Here is a 16,765-nt window from a genome sequence, read left to right as displayed (position 1 = left end):
CTACATAAACTTAGCTAAATTATTAGGTGTTTAAAAGCAGTTACATGTACCATCACTTTGAGATGTTCATCCAATGTGCCTGTGATGACTCATCCAGTCAAGCACCAGTCACTATCTGCAGAAGGTCAAGGTGAAAAAAAATCAGGGCACATGGAGAAGTCTTCAGGATTCTGAGTGTCTCATAAGATGTCATACTTAGAGAATCACAGAATATTTTGAGTTGGAAGGGACAGACAAGGATCATCGAGTCCAGCTCTTAAGTGAATGACCTGTATGAGGATTGAACCCATGACCTGGTGTTATTAGCTCCCTGTTCTAACCAACAGCAGGACTTGCTTTTTGTGCACAAAATTAATGATTTTTCACTGTTGAAAGTTACGTTTCTATATCTGTCAGAATAAGATATTGTGTGCTCTTCACTGGATTCCTTTTTTTAGTTTAACTGAGAAACCAGCATCTCTTCTTTAGCAATGATGATCCAGCCCAATGGCAGATAAATACTCATTGCCAAAAATCAATCTTGTAGCATAAGCAAACTTGAGGCCAGTAACTACTGAAAATGACTGCTCTACTGCCAGCCACTGTGTGAGCCTTCCTCCAATTAAAGGCGCTGCGGGCATGTGCCCATGACTGTAGTTCAGTCTGGGGTGTATGCTTTTCCAAAGGAAGCTGATGGGCCAAGAGGATCTCAATTACAAAGGAGAATTTTAATTCAGAAACCAAAAAGCTTGCAAGAGTTAACCTGAAGGGAGATAATTTTTTTTCCCCTTTCTCCTTTCTTCCTAAAGGCTCCCAGCACGACATCTTAACATGACACTATGCAAAAGGCCATGCTGGGTCAGACTGGAACAGTGTGTTCTTCAGGCAGTGCCCAGTAGCACAATCCCAGGGAAGAACGGTGCAGTGATCCATCCCTAGGACCCTCTCTTAGCTTCCAGCAATCAATGGCTCAGGGAATTTCTGAACTAGAGCTAGCTGTGCGTTTAGTTGCCTTTCATGGATTTTTCTTCCGTAATTGTGTCTAATTGCTTTTGAAACCATGTAAACTTCTGGCATCAACAACAGCGTGTGCCAATGATTTCCATCCAAGATGAATCCTTCCATTACAATTAGCCCAGGAACAATTTGCAAGTCTGTTGTTATTTGGAACTCTGATCTTCTTCGCTAAAGGAGATGATGCACTAAGTATTCTTTCGCAAAAAATTTTACTACAGTTGCACAAAACAGCACTGCTGTTAATACAAATTCACAGCATCCATTGCTAGAATTCAGTGGGAGTTATTACAGAGCATACTGTGAATGCAAATTAAAAATAATGCACAACACTCAACCAAATCCTAATGGACCAATGGCACAATGTCAAATACATCAGGAGCAAAGACTTTTAATACAATTATTAAAACCCCAACCAAACAAACAAAGCAAGTAAATTAGCACTGACAAAAACTGTTGGAGCAACATTTACTCATCATAGACCAGCATGCAGACTGACTGTACAGCTCCCAGAGGCTTTTAAAATGCCTGCATGGCTGAAGGGGGAATACGCCCCCAGAGATGTCACATAGTGGAAGTGTTCTCGTTGGGCACAGTGGTCAATGGTTGAGGTAATTAAGTCAAATTGAACATTTCTTTCTATCGCTGAGTGTGACACAGTGTGTCCAGCTGCCCATCTGTAGAAAAATCCTATCTGGGATCACATGTTTGTTGAAGTGTGCATATAAGATACACAGTGATAAAAGTGAGAGGCCATAGTGGAGTCCAGAATCATCTTTTATGATACAAGTGATGGGGTGTGATGGTCAGTCAGCACCATTTATGTTCATGAAATATCAGAGCAACTATTCAGGAAAAGAAATGCATGATATGAGCAAATAGCAGGGAGCACTTGGAAGAAGAATAAAATAGAGATAGTTATATGAAGGCCTAATCTTGGGATGGGAAGATTATCCATTGAGTTTTACCTACGAGGATGGCCTGACTGATCAGCTCCAAATGTCTTTTTGGGATCACAGTCTACTGAAAAAGCTAGAGACCTTTTTTTTTTTTTTTTTTTTTTTTTTTTTTTTTTTTTTTTTTTCTTTTTTTTTTTTTCCTGTATTTCCTTTGTTGAAATTCACAAAGTACTTTAAATGGTAAAAAAAAAGGAAGAATCCTGTGCCAAAGTATGGGTATAGACTTCTTCATTGCTGTGGAATGATACCAAAGAAGTAGTAGAGAGCACCATGAACTCATGGATTTGAGGGGTTTGGAGGAACAAAAACAGGGCCTCTTTCTTTGAGCTGGGAAAAAGCCATTAACCTCATTAGACAGAGTTAAAACTATAACTGCCCAGATTGTAGCCTAAACATATTCTTACATAATAGTGATTCTCACAGTCTTTTCTGCAGTTAAAATTGTTGAATGTTCCATAGAAATATAGCAGCTGCAAATCCTAGATTTTCCTTCTCCTATCATCTGTTAGGTACTTGTTGGGCTATTTGCAGCAGTGAAGTTAATGCTGATAAGGCTGTGATACAAGAGGTGTGCCAAAGGGGTGCAGGTGAGGGATGTGGGTGTCAACAGTGAGATCAGCCAGATGGGGCTCATGGCTGGGATACCTTGCTGTGAAAAGGAGATCACCTGGAGGAGAAACCATGTCCCGTAAATCATGGTGCTGTGTAGGAAAGTAATTGTGAGGGTGCTTGTGAGTCAGGGTTTGACAAGGTTCCTTAGCTCAGATGCAGCTTTAAGCACGTGTCAACCTGGGGCCAGTCTTGAGCTTGTGGTGACCTGTGGAGTCCTCTGAAAGCTCAGTGTGTCTCTGAAGCAAAATATCAGTGTTTACACAGGTCAGGGGGCATATCCATGCAGTGATGAGGAAAAGAAAGACAGCCATTGAACCTTCAGCACATCCTGGGAAGATAAATATATAGGAAAATAAGTTGTACAAAAAATTCTACCTTTAAGCATTAGGGTGGCTTCCTATTTCAGAATCATCAATGAAAGCAAGGAGGGGGAAAAACTCTGCAAAATTCTTTATTTCTATTTGTCTAGTAGCATCTTGAGCCATTTATAAACTGGAACTGAAAGCCTTTACCTCCAAACAAAAAGAAATCCAGGGTGCTTTAAGAGCTATCAAGACATACAGACATTTGGGAATCCTTGCTGTAAACCAGAATTTTCTCAGATTTTTTTTTTCTCCATTCTGAAGAAATTTTCTGTCTGAACCATGTTGGTTGTAGACCAGAGTCCAAAATGGGTCAAAACATGATGGGATTCATGCCCACATATGAGAGAGCCATCTCAGCTAGTGCATGACCATTGCTGTCCTGCCAGGGAGAGGACTGGCAGTGGGGCAGCTGGGCTGGGGCTGTTCCTGGCAGCTGCAAAGCAGCACAGCCCCTTTCTGGCATAGGGAGAAAGTGGGAGACTTTGGAAGGCCTTTGCCAGGGCTGGGGGCATGGAAGGTGGCAGGCAGAGGCCAAGGGAGGGAGTTAGGACATTTTCCTTCTCACAGCAGATCATCATCAATTTGGCCTAACTCTCTTCCTCTCTCTCTGTCTCTCTCCTCTAAACATGTAGTGCTAGATATGGTACTTCAGTAAATATGCTGATATCCCATACCTCAGTGACAGGTCTTGCTGATTGTATTGCAGCCTTGGCTCACTTTCATTAGGCTCTGCAAATATACTGCCATTCCTGCAAAATCTGTGTGCTGGGTAAACCAGAATCTCTCCTATGGTCCTCAGATAGTCACTTATCTATTTGTCTCCCTCTCAATTACTGTACTTCCAGAGAAGGCACATTTTAGTTTATTATATCTGGTGCCTTTGATGGCCTGACAGAAAAGAAATAAGGTCTAGCAGAGAGGAAAACTGAATGTAGCTTAGGAAGAGTGAGTGTCATCTGAACAGAAGGGATCAATAACAACTCTTATGTTTATCATTATTTTCCGAACAGGCATCAGTACCTATCTCCCAGGTGAGACTTTCTGCAGCACATCGTCATTTTCTTCTTACAGATTGACCAACCTCATTTTTAACCTTGAGAGCTTTAACACCCATACTACTTATTTGGACATCCCCTACAGTTAACAAGTCCATCTGAATAGACTAAGTTTATAAATATATGGTTTGCATACACCATTTCTGAGTCTTTTATATTGAACAGCCTCGGTGTCACCAGTAGATCCAAAGAAATCTAAAAATGCATCCGTGTTTGGGAAGAGGAGGATGGAGGTTCCAAGACAGTGAAGAGGTGCATGAGGGGCATAGAGGCTCAGTGTGGGGCACAGGATTGTGTGTGAGGTGTGTGGAGCCTGAGCATTGAGGGCAGAGGGGACGGAGGATGAAGGCATTTTCAGCTGAGAGGAATGCTGATGCTTGAAGTATCATTATCGTGTGCTGGGGAGATGTGCATTTTAAGTACCAGCATTTAAAATTCTTCGTCTTTAACATCGAGTTTGCATATTGCATGAGTATGCATTTGACCGAATAGCTGAGTGTGTGTAAAAGTCAATTCCAAAGCAAGGAATCATCACTTGGAACCTGCAGCTGGAGAAAATTTATTCAGGCTCCCCAGATGTGCTCAGGCTCAGCTTGGCTGTCCTTAAGAGCAAACTGAGAATTTAGCAAGTAAGCAATATGTGAATTTTTTTTTTTTTGGTAATTGTTGGGTATAGTCATGAAAAACCAAATGAAGTCCCTGCTGACAGCTGACCAGAGAGTACCACAGAGAGCAGCAAGCAGATGGAGCAGCACCTCCCTGAACTACCTCAAACCACATTACTTGGATCTTCTTCGAGGAGACAGTGCTTTAGCCTTTGCACCACCTTTTTCCATCTTGTGTCACTCAGTCTTCAGTGATGTGTATGGTGGAATAATTTCCCTTCCGGGGAGAAAAATCCCAACAACCGACAATCTTTTCACCAGGGATGAGATTGAGATGACAAATTCAGTCTACATTGGAGGAGTTGGAAATAGCTCCCTTTCTCAACCACAGTGAACTAAAGTTTTAGCACTGGATTACATGCTTGTATTTCTGAGGCACATTAGCATCTAGCTGAGGATGATGTGTAGGGGCAGGTATCTGAAAGATCTGCAACAAAGGATATTTGCATGTAGCCTACTGAGCCCTGTATAACAGGAACGAGTGCCATCATGGGTCCTATTTCCTGTGTGGAAACACATGGTGATGCATGTCAAGGTCTGAAGCAAGATTATCTCTGAAAATTAAAAGGTGCAAAGTAATTCAAAATTGTGACATATTGATTTCTCTGTTCAGACAACATATAATTCGTAAAGCTGCAACACAGCACTATAACTCAATGTCTGGTCTATAATGACTGGCCCAGTTATAAATACTGTTTTACCATTTACTGACATTTTACATTTATTGAGCATGTATTTTATCTAGACTCAGAGTGCAAGCCATTTTTAACAAACACAAAAATATTTCAGGCTAAACAAAAGCAAGAACGCATCACTATGTGAGTGCGCTTCCAATGCATGATGAGGTGTTGCCAGACATTCTGTAGGAAACTAGGGAAAGAGGTGTGGGCCAGGGAGATGTGAGCAGAGCATGGAGAATTGCATTGGTAGAGCTCCAGTAGGAACCCGTGCCCTGGTACAAGTTGGCTGAGGTCTAGATGTGACATGAGTGGTGGTGCTTTGAGCTGCACACTCATTTACCCCACACAAAGCACCAGTCTAATCACAAACTGCAGCAGCTGTTGGAGGGGACAGCAGGGAAGGGAACGGTGTTTTCTCCAGGCTCAGGGTGAAGAAACACTGAAGGAGCCCTATGGTGGACTCATGAAGATCGGAGCTCTCTCGGGTTTTTTTCCTGGTTATAGCAAACACATTATTTTCTGTAGACTATGGCATGTGTACTCCTCAGGTAACATAACAGAAAAAGTGACAGAGCTCCCCCCTTTGACTGTACTGATCTATTCTGTAATCATAAGGGTAAAATAGTATAAAATTTGAAAGTTTGGGTTGGATTCCTAAGTCCGTAGGTAGTTACTTTTCTTTTATTTCAGTAAAGAGAACATTTTTAGGAAATTAAGTAAGTTTTGAAATATAAACTTACCTCCCCATTCACAATTTGTTTTAAAATAGCCTACAGATACTGTGTTTACCTGGATCCAGACAGGATGCAAAATGAATACATTATGTACAAACAAGCTGGTTTTGCCAGTTATAGATACAAGACCTTGTAAGGGCTTCTGGTTTTAGAAGGAAGCTGAAATTATACATTTTTCATTAAAAGTATCCTCATTTGAAAGAAACCTCATTTAATCTATTTATGTAAACAATCTTTAAAAAACAAAGACACTAAAGTTTACTTTTATAGGACACAGATGGCACATCATGGCTGGGTTTCATATTATCAGATATGGTCTTATGAAATATATACATCCACTCTGAACCTTTCACCCTGGTTCCATTTTTACTTAAAGATATTCACTTCTGGAGAGAAATATATCTAATCCAAAAGTGAATATATTTAAGCTCATATTTATTATCATGTGAGTAAAAAGCCCAGAGAGACTGTTTTAGCTACAGGTGAGGTAAAGCCCTCTTCTCTTGAGAAATATTTAGGGAATTAAAAGCATTCCTGTCCTCATCTGAAAACACTGATTTTTTTCATGTATTCAACATTATTTTATGAGGTGACAGCAAGCTTTTAAATGAATATTACTTACATAGCCTTAAGGCACACAACTTATACTAGGCTGAATCAAGTCACATTTTGACATGGACTAAGCTTGATAGATATAGGGTTTAATTACACTTGAATGTTTAATTATGTGGGAAAAATAATTTAGAGACTTGGTACAGTGCATGTTCTCATTGCCTTTTTGACATGAGTTATCCTATCAGTGGGCACCCTGCTATATTCACATTATCTACTTCAATTTCTCCTGAATTTAGAGCCAAAATTTGCCTTTATCCTTTTCATGGAGAAGATGTCTGCCACAGTTACCTTATAGCAGGTGGACTTCTTCAAGCACTTACCACAGAAGTCAAAGGTGGGTTTGCTGTTAACTTCCCCAGAGAGCAGAATTAGTAGGTAGGAACTGTGCAGAGAAATCCTGCATCCACCAAAATAACTGTGGAGGGCTCTGGTACCCTGACTGGATGACAGTGGTGTGCAGAGCACTACCAGGGTTGTGGCTCATGATGTTCATATTAAGAAAGTCACTAAGTGTGCACTTGCTTTGGGAATTCAACTATCAAAAGTCCATTCTCCTCAAAGTTATAAGAGAGAATTGGAAAGAATATTGGGTTGATTTTTAATTTGCATTCATGAGAAAAACAAAAGTCTAGGTTCAAATCAGTGAGCCATAGGATCATTTAAACTGGAAGACCTCTAAGATCATAGAGTCCAACTCTTAACCCAGCACTGCCAAGTCCATCATTAAACCACATCCCTCAGTGGCACCTACGTGTCTTTACAACTCATATTCTGTCAGGCTGAGCATGATTCTTCAAGAAAAGGAGCTGCCACAGGTTTTAATGTTGAGCCGTAAATGTGCCAGGTGAATGGGCCTGGGCACAAAGAACCCTGAGAGCCACAAAAACATGGTGAGTACAGACACAGCCCAACTTGCCGGGGTCCTTCCTGGGTTACAGTATAGGTGGAATATCAGTGAACAAAGAGGAGCTAAACTCCTTAAAGGGTTGGCAACAGTATTTAAAAAACTCTCAAATTGTTAAAAAAAAAAAAAAAAAAAAAAAAAAGACAACTCAATCTGCAGTTCCTGGAAAATGACAGTCAAATTAAAACAAGGCAAGAAATCTGCTCCTAAACATCTCCTGTGAACACATTTTTTGAAATATTCTCTGTTGCTTTTGAGTCATTGTGCTGAGTTAGGGAAGTGGAAGTGTTAAAATAATTTCCATCATGCAAAACATCCAGCTATTCAATAAAAAACTATTTTATTTTTGTAAATTCTTCCTGAAAAAGTGACTGTTATGGGGAAGGGGAAGTAGCAATTAATATAGATGGTGCTGCCTCAGAAGTGTAGTGATTTTGGCTACACAAAGAGCTTGTTTTATGATTATTCAGCTATTGCCTCTTCTCAAAAAATATTTACTGAGGAGTCCTGTTAGTTTGCAATAATAGTTTTAATAGGATTTCTTCAATGCATCTGCTATTTGATTTGAACAAAACAGACATTCTTTGAGTAGCTGTTACTATAGTCTAAGATTTATGTAAATAACCTTTATATTTGTCCATGAGCTGGGGTCAGTAATTTGTCCAGGATACAGCAATGTATTATACTGCCATGGAATTAAAAAGCAAACAGTTTGGTCATGAGTTAGTTTAACTGTAAACCCTAAATTCGATTAGATTAGATTAGATTAGATTAGATTAGATTGGATTAGATTTGATTAAGAGTGGTTGCCTTTCCTTGACCAGGATTAAAATGTTGGCCACTTTGAAGACCAGGAAAATATACTCAGGACAAAATTTCAAGAATTTGAAATATGCCTGTGATTTAATTAGGAATCTTGTGTCATTTAGTGTTTCCCTCACTGCTTAGTCACTGGAGTTGTGAGATTTTGAAAAGCCATGTTTTTCCTTTAAAAACTAAATTATTAGTCCTTAAAATTGCTGAGGAGAAATAAGTAAAAAGGAAGCTCCTCAGTGTCAATGAAACCAAAAAGAAAAGAAAAGTTAAGTATTTTGTAAGAACTGGTGTGTTCCTATGCAGGTTTTTTAAAGCTTAGTTTGATAGTATCAGCCATTAGTAAGCAACTAATGTGGAAAGGAGACTGTATAATTTACAGTGATAATTTTTTAAACCTTTTTGCACCCCTTGGTCTTAGAAAAAAGCCCCAAGCAAATAATGATCAGGTAGAAGAGCTCCAGCCTCTGTTGGAGCACAGTCCAGATCCTCCTCCATCCCAGTGCAGCAGACGGTGAGCGGCCCATGGGGCAGATTGTTCCTGTCTGGCACAGCTGGCACTGCTGCCTCTTTCCTGGCAGTCACTGACACTCCCAATGCTACCAACTCAGTGGCAATCACCCTCAATCAGCCAGCAATATCAATACTTTTATACAGATCTCACAGTCATGCTCATGCTGTGGGACTTGATGTCTATGCCAGACTGTCCTGAGGGTGAGAGGAGAGATGTGGGGCTGATGTGCACACCTCCTGTTATGATCAGGTGGCACAGGGTCTTTGCCTCCAGAGCTCAGCCTGGGCAACCCCTGAGACATTTAAGATCATAATATCCACTGTGTGTGTTTGGGGCAGCCTCAATGCCTCTCTCCAGCCATGTCTGAGAGGAAAACACAAAAAGAGAAGACGGGTGCAACCAGTAAGCTTTCCCTTAGTGTAAACCCTCAGCTCTGTGAAATCTCCAAGTTACTGTTTATCTTTGGACTGTCTCGTTAAAACAACCTAAGGGTTTTTTCTTCTAGGAATTTGTCTAAATTCCTCTTGAACTTCCTTGTTACATGGAATTGAATTTCACACTTTGGTTGGGAGTTATTTAAAAAAAAAAAATCTGTTATTTCATTTGCATTGGATATCTGATAATTTCACAATTTGATTGTTATGATGTACAAATAGTGGTTAACCTTTTCTCATTATCCTCATACCATACATTGATTTAATTAGCGTTGTCTTAATCCTTCTCAGCTTATGTGTTCTTTCCAATTTTTTTTTTTACATCTGGAAGCAATTCTCAAAATGTTTGAAAAAATTTAGGAGCAGAGCTTTTGAAAAGTCCAGGGTCTGTCTTAAAGACATTGTCCTTGGTAAATAATTTGCCAGTACCACATGCCATATTTCTAACAAGACCTTTTTTGCACAATTTCAAAATACAGGAACAATGAACTGGCCATCTTTTACCTTTGGCTGGATCAAAGCATTGAAAAATATACAGAATCAGAACAACAACATTAATGTTTTATAAAGGAAAAATGTGATATGAGAACTCTTTTACCAGCAGTAGGAAAAAAAAAACCTGCAGAAATATTGCTTCAAGGTTTTGTAGAACCCTAATTTGAAGCAACTATTTATAGATGCTGCATGTTATGTTAATTTGGCTCCTCCTGACACACGAAGGCTCTCTTTGAGAGCTTTTGTAGTAAAAGAAGGAAGAAAGCAAGGGGCCCTCACAAATAGAGATATGATAAAAGCTGCTGTCATTATAACAGATCATCAGAAAGAGAGAAGGACATGCTGAGACACCATTCATCACTTTGAGAAATGCTCACAAACAGGTCTGGGTTAGGTAGGACTAGCTGCAATTTTTATGAAGAGGGATATGTTATCAGAAAAGTGCGATTTTTCCTTTTTTGAGGCTGTTTGCAAACTCATCTCAATTTCTGCAGTGTTATTTGCAAGAATTTATTCAAATACCTCACTCAAAACAGTAAGAAAGGATTAATTTCTCTTTGAAAATAAATCTCGCCTCCCTGAAATGTTGTTGGGTTGGGATTTTTTTCAGAAATGGGATGTGAAGTTTTCAGCTTCTAGACTGTATGTAAACAGGTGATTTTAAATGGGTTATTTTCATTCTATTGAGGTAATTGATCATGCTGTTTTTTCTATTGCATGACTGTAGGCATGAAAAACAAGATTTTTGACATAGAAAACAGACCAGAACTAATGAACTATTGACAATGCATATGAATAATAGATTACAATCAGAAATGAACTGTGCTTTGTATTATTTCAGCTTTTTTTTTTTTTTTTTTTTTATAATTTAAAGGGAATAGTGGCACCGTGACCACCTTCACTGATTGTTTTACCCATAAAAATGCAATTTTTTCAGGAAGAGAAAAAGAAAATCTTTACAAATGAATGTTTGCAAACACAATATAGTTGGGGTATAAATGTCCTGTTGGAAATTACATGTCCATGGACTCTGATTTGTGGCCAAGTTCTTTCTACTCTCCTGCTGACAGACATCAGCGGAGTGAAACGTGTTTTACACTGAAAAGGTCCACTCACAATGTAGACATCTTCTAGAAACATGGTGTTTGGTTTATTTAAAAATATTAACAACACACTAGGAATCATTCACTTGGAGATTATTACAACTCATTTGTATCAAGTTGGTTTTCCATTAGTCTGTACTAGCTAAAGCAGACACTCAAAATCCCAGTCACTCAGGCAGTGTTCAAAGAGAAGCTTCTGTCTCATCGATGGCACAGCAACATCAGCCCCATACAGCTGCTCTGGGTGCTGCCTGTGGGGAAGGGGACAAGGCAGGAGGTGGCAGGCCAGCTGCTTGCCCACACAAAAAGTCCACCCACCAGCTGCTGGGGGTGGCCTGGGAGCACCCTGGAGGATTTGTCTGGTGTGAACAGGCATGCAGCGCTGCCCCAGGGAGGGCAGAAACCACAGAAGGGCTGACAAGGCTTGAAAAATTATTTGTCTGCACTCCAAAATCGTCAAGCAAATCACATTTAGTATATTGCGCACATAACATGGACACATAAGCTGAGCACTGAGGCTCAGAAGACCTGATGCCTGTGCAGGTGCTGCTGGCCACAGGGGCTCTGCCAGCTTGCACAGGGACTTGGCTGTGGTATGCACTAAGTGGTGTTGACTTAACCTCATCCAGATATTACTTGAATGAACCCACACCATGAAATAACACCTTGGGGTAGTAAATCTGTGCCTTGACTAGATGTAAAGATGTATTTAAAGCAGTCTCGCCATCTCTTATAATGCTCTCTCCTAGCAAGTAGTCTGTAGTCAGGCTGGAAACATGTAAAATCAGGGGTCTTGTCATTTTTCAGGTCAAGGATAGCAAATAATCAGTAGCCTAGAAACATCACCATCACACTCATCTCCTTTGAGATAGCAGCTGATACCAAGACTACCGAATCAAAATTAATCCTTCTGGACATATGGTTAAGTCAACATAATTTTTCATCACCCCATTCCTCAGGGATGGAGGCAGAGAGCATCCAGAGCTCCTGCATCCTATTAGTATGGATGTTATTATCACTACTTGCTGAAAAGCAATGTAGACCAGAAAAGGAACACTTTCTTCCTGCTAAAAGACCTGTGTTTTAATTTTTATTCTAGCATTGTTCAGGGTAGGGGGCGGTGCTAATAAAAGGAGCTTGATTCTGCTGGGATAATGAATTCATTTATATTCTTCTACACAACTATCTTTCCCACACTTAGTCACTGAGCCACTCTGAATTTTCAGTGGATGCAACCAGATAGAATTGAATTGGAAAAAGCTGACATTTCCAAACGTGCCCAAGTAGGAAATGATTCAGTGGTTCCAAGGAGTAGAGCCAACTGTAAAAGACCATTTGTAACATGATACATCTGGAACCCTAAGCCACCCTTTTGTTTTACGAGCTTCTAATCCTGCTATTTTAATGTGTGGTGCTTTCCTTTTCCATAGGAGGATTTTGATCCCGTGCTGGTTTCTTTCGCATCTGCTGTGAATAATTTACATTGTAACTGTGAAGAGGACTCATCATAGGGACAACCAGTGGTCCTTGGCCTCTGCAAACCCAACTGGATCCCAGTTTGCCCAGGGCTGGCTGTTTATGTAGGGTGAAGAGTACATTTAAAGAAGTTAATGACTGAGCCTTTGCCATTTCAATGATTAGACTTGGAGTTTGGATTCAAAATATTCATTTGCATTTGTCACAAGAGTGGTCACTGAGATATGCAAGTCGTGCTGGCTCATTTTCTTACAGCCTATATTGCAGCATATTGAGGTATTGTATTCCCTGGGAGAATAATCAAAAGCTTGTTTTACCTAATAAGGAAACTGCTGAGGCAGATGAATAGCCATTCTGTTTTCCAATACATTTCACACAGATTAATTTTCCAGTTTTATGAAACAAGCTGCAGTTATCTTTAAGTCAGGTTCAGCAAACCAGTGCTTGACTTTAAATAGAAAACTACTGATGTCGCTGGGCAGATGTGCACAGGCTTTCAAAACACCATGGCTCCCAACAACACCGAATGACACCATCCTCTTCAATCTCCCGCTTGCTTGCTTCTGGCTGTAGCAACACTGACTTCCCTTGTAACTGAAGTATATTTTTATTTGATAGTTGCAATATTATCTTGTAAGAACTTGTGAATCAGCCCTGCAGAAGTTCAAGTTTCATAGAAGAAAAAAATGAAGTTCAATTTTACTTTTCTAATTCCTTTTCTATAGTTTACAGGTTTCTCTGAATCAGATACTTTGTGGTAGAGAAGCTAATGATGTGTCTGGCCAGCTGGCTGAAGGAACAGCTGAGCTGTTTGCTCCTCAGATGCCTTTGTGTTGCGATTCTGTCTGTGAAAAATGTTCCATAAACTATCAATATTAAATACTTAGTCTTTCTAACATTATTGCAGCTGGGCACCACATTCCTGAGAAATTCATGCTTCTAAGGCACACAGTCAAGTCTTGCTTCTGTTAAGCCAATAGGAATAGAATAAACATAAAGCTTATTTCACTTGCCTTTTCATGCTCAACTGCCTGGATCTCTGCATCACTCAGGAGACCACTGGTGTGCTGGAGGATCAAGCTGTTGGCACATCAGGAAGGATGAGAAGACGTGCCTGTGACATGGCTGCAGGAACCTTACCAGAGAACTTGCACAGCTCCCTTCCATTGCTGTTCCCTGCAATATGGCTTAGGAACACCATAACTCCCTGTGTAATACTTATGCCTGCCAGCCATGTCAGAGCCTCACACACAGATCCTTTCCAAGGCAGTAACGAAGGGTGTTGAATCCTCACACTGAGGCCTCCCGGTCTGTACATGTAGAAAGGCTCTGGCATCATATTGACAGCACAGCCAGCAGCCAGGGAAGGATTCCACACATAGGTTTAAACATTCCTAGCATGAAAGTTGTCATTTAAGTGTCAGTCATCATGTTCACTGTTGGCAGAGGGCTAGTGACTCATTTTATCACCAAGGCTATTCCTAGAAAAAGAAAATGTAAGTACCTTAGAAAGGCAGAAGGGTTCCAAGTACACGAAATCTTATAGTCTTTATAGGAGAGGCCTAAGTATTGCCATTAAGCACCAATGAAATCCTGAATGATTAATGATTATAGGAAATAGAAACGGATTTGTGTTGCTGGCTATGCAGCATCACCCCAGGTCCCACAGGGGCATCAGAGGTCTGTGGTGCCAGAGACCAGAGACCCAGGCACTGATGATCAGGGTTTGCTGGAGTTGTGGGTCTATGGTATTTTACAAACTGTTAACAGCTGCGTGAGAAATACTTCAACATCCCGAACAGAGAACTCTGGAACAAGCACTGCTTTGTTTCCCATGAGTATTAGTTCACCTTTTAACCAATCATTTTCCTGCCAATGTGGATTATTTCCTACTCAGGTTATTGTTATATATTGTTAGAGAAATGGAGACGATATTGTTGTGGTGTGAAATTTAGGTTACCAAATTCCTGTAATATGGTTTGGTCTACCCTACCGCCTGTTCAAACTCCTTGGTCTTTCCCTGATGGTGGGTTTTGTCAATAACCCTGTAATCCTGCCCAGAAGCCAGGAAAATTCTGGTGGGGCTGCACAGTGATTTGGCAAAGTCTCTGTTCCCCTCCCTGTTTTATGTATAAGATGTCCTGCTAATTGTCTTCTTGTTCGGATCACTCCCATCCTGCCTGGGGTTGGTTCTAGATCACCCCCTACCTTTCTCCACACCCCCTGTACTTAAGCTGAAACCCAAAGCCCAGGAGACACTTTTCACAGCTCTCTGGGAGCAATAAACCTTAGCTCCAACCCACGTGAGAGTCCTCCTTTCTTCCACATGATTGCCACGCTTCTGCCTGAGGTTCAGACCCACCAAACCAAAGGAACAAAGCTGTACCCCTGTATGCGGACCGGGAGAGTGAACAAGCCGGTAAACAGCTCCGGACACCTGAGAGGGTATTACGCTCAGGGAATGTTTTAAAGTCAGGCACCCTATCAATCCTCTTTTTGTTTGCTTTGTGGAGTTGTCTCAGGGTATACAGAATGGCTTGTTTTCAGATTAATTAAACCAGAGGACAGGCTACTGGGTTGGGTTGTATCTCATGGGCTCCAACCACTAATGGCATTAATAGCCTCCTCCAACCCCCCCCCCCCCCCCCCCCCCCCCCCCCCCCCCATCCCAGGATAGTGTGGACACTGGATCCACTCCAGATTCCCAGGCAACTGTTTCACCCCACAGACCCACTCCTACTGCAGGCGCCTACTCAGCAGTGTGGGCATCCATTCAGATATTCCAGCCAGTCTCCAGCGGGTTTATGCCTTTGCTGAGCTGGACAGCAGTATGGGGCCTCTGATGCTTCCAATTCAATTGCAGCATGTCAGCTGCCACATCTTCAGCCTTGCACATTGTAAACTTCAAAATCTGTAGACTAAATTCACTGACTGTAAGTTAGGGTGTCCATGTCCTGTCCTTGTTCATGTCCTCCTCATGGAACTCCCTAATGTCCAGCTCCTCAATTCATGATTCCTCATAACCTTTCTTTACACAGGTGGATGGATGCACCATCTCTGTTCCTTCCCTGAAATATAATTTGAAGTCATGCAGTATAGCAAAGCACAATGAAGTTAAAATCCATTGAGTTAGCAGGCTTTGGAGAGGGTTTTATGGCAGAAGGTGTTCTGGATATTGCTTAACAACTATTTTATCTATCTCAGTGTATTGGTTTCAGCCAGAACAGAGTTAATTTCTTCTCAGTAGCTGTTACAGTGCCGTGTTTTGGATTCAGAATGAGAGAGGTGTTGATAACATACTGATGCATTTTTTTGCTAAGTCATTTTATTCTAAGTCAAGGACTTTTGTTTTTCCTTGTCTCAGTGAAGAGATGCACAACACCTCACAAACAAACAAACAAACAAACAAAATACTGGGAGGGAGCATAGACAGGAGGGGTGACCCAAACTGCCCAAAAATATACCCCACATCACAGAACATCATTCCCAGTATATAAACTGGGAGGGAGTTACCTGCGAGCATGGCCAGTCTGGGTTTGGGAAGGAAGGTCTGGCATTGGTCAGCAGGTGATGAGCAATTGCACTGTGCATCAATGTTTTGTTTGCCTTTTATTATCATTATTTACCATTATTATTGTATTTTACTTTATTCTCAATTATTAAATAGTTCTTGTATCAACATACAAGTTTTACTTCAATTCTCCCCATTCTTCCAGGGAGATGGGGATTGAGTGAGCAGCTGGGGTGGTATTTTTTCTCCAGCTGGGCTTGAAACCACGACAGTCCTTTTTTGGCACCTGAACAGGGGAACCAAAGGTTGAGATAAGAACTAGAGTGTGTTAAAAGAAAATAGTTGTAAATGGTCATTGTATTGGTTTAACAATTGTTGCTAGTTAAAATGTGGACTTACTTGCCCCCATATTTGTGATGTTTTGTCTGGGTTATACCTGTAATACCTCACTTGCAGTACATGTTCTCTGTGGTGTATTTCATAGGCTGGGTTTATGATGTGACAGTGTTGCTTGTCAGGACACCAACCTAGTAGATGTATTCAGTATTGAAGGCACCTCTCTGCTTTGGGGGTCATCTACTGGGAACAACTAAAAATCACACCCTTGGCTTTTTCTCCTTCTCCTCAGAGGAACAATGCATAGGAGAAACACCTTCCTATTTTTTCTTCTCCCTCCTTTACTCCTTCCTTGTCCTCCAGGATGATGACAGTCATCAAGAATTTTAAAGATTTAGTATATCCTGTGACTACCCTTGAAACCAAACTGGTCTTTTTGCTAGGAGCCAGCATGTTGTTGCATATGGATCAGGACTTCTTTAAGGCCAGACAAATAATTAG

Source organism: Sylvia atricapilla, chromosome 1 (assembly GCF_009819655.1).
Source record: "Sylvia atricapilla isolate bSylAtr1 chromosome 1, bSylAtr1.pri, whole genome shotgun sequence".
Lineage (NCBI taxonomy): Eukaryota > Metazoa > Chordata > Aves > Passeriformes > Sylviidae > Sylvia > Sylvia atricapilla.
Note: the sequence above shows the minus strand (reverse complement) of the source record.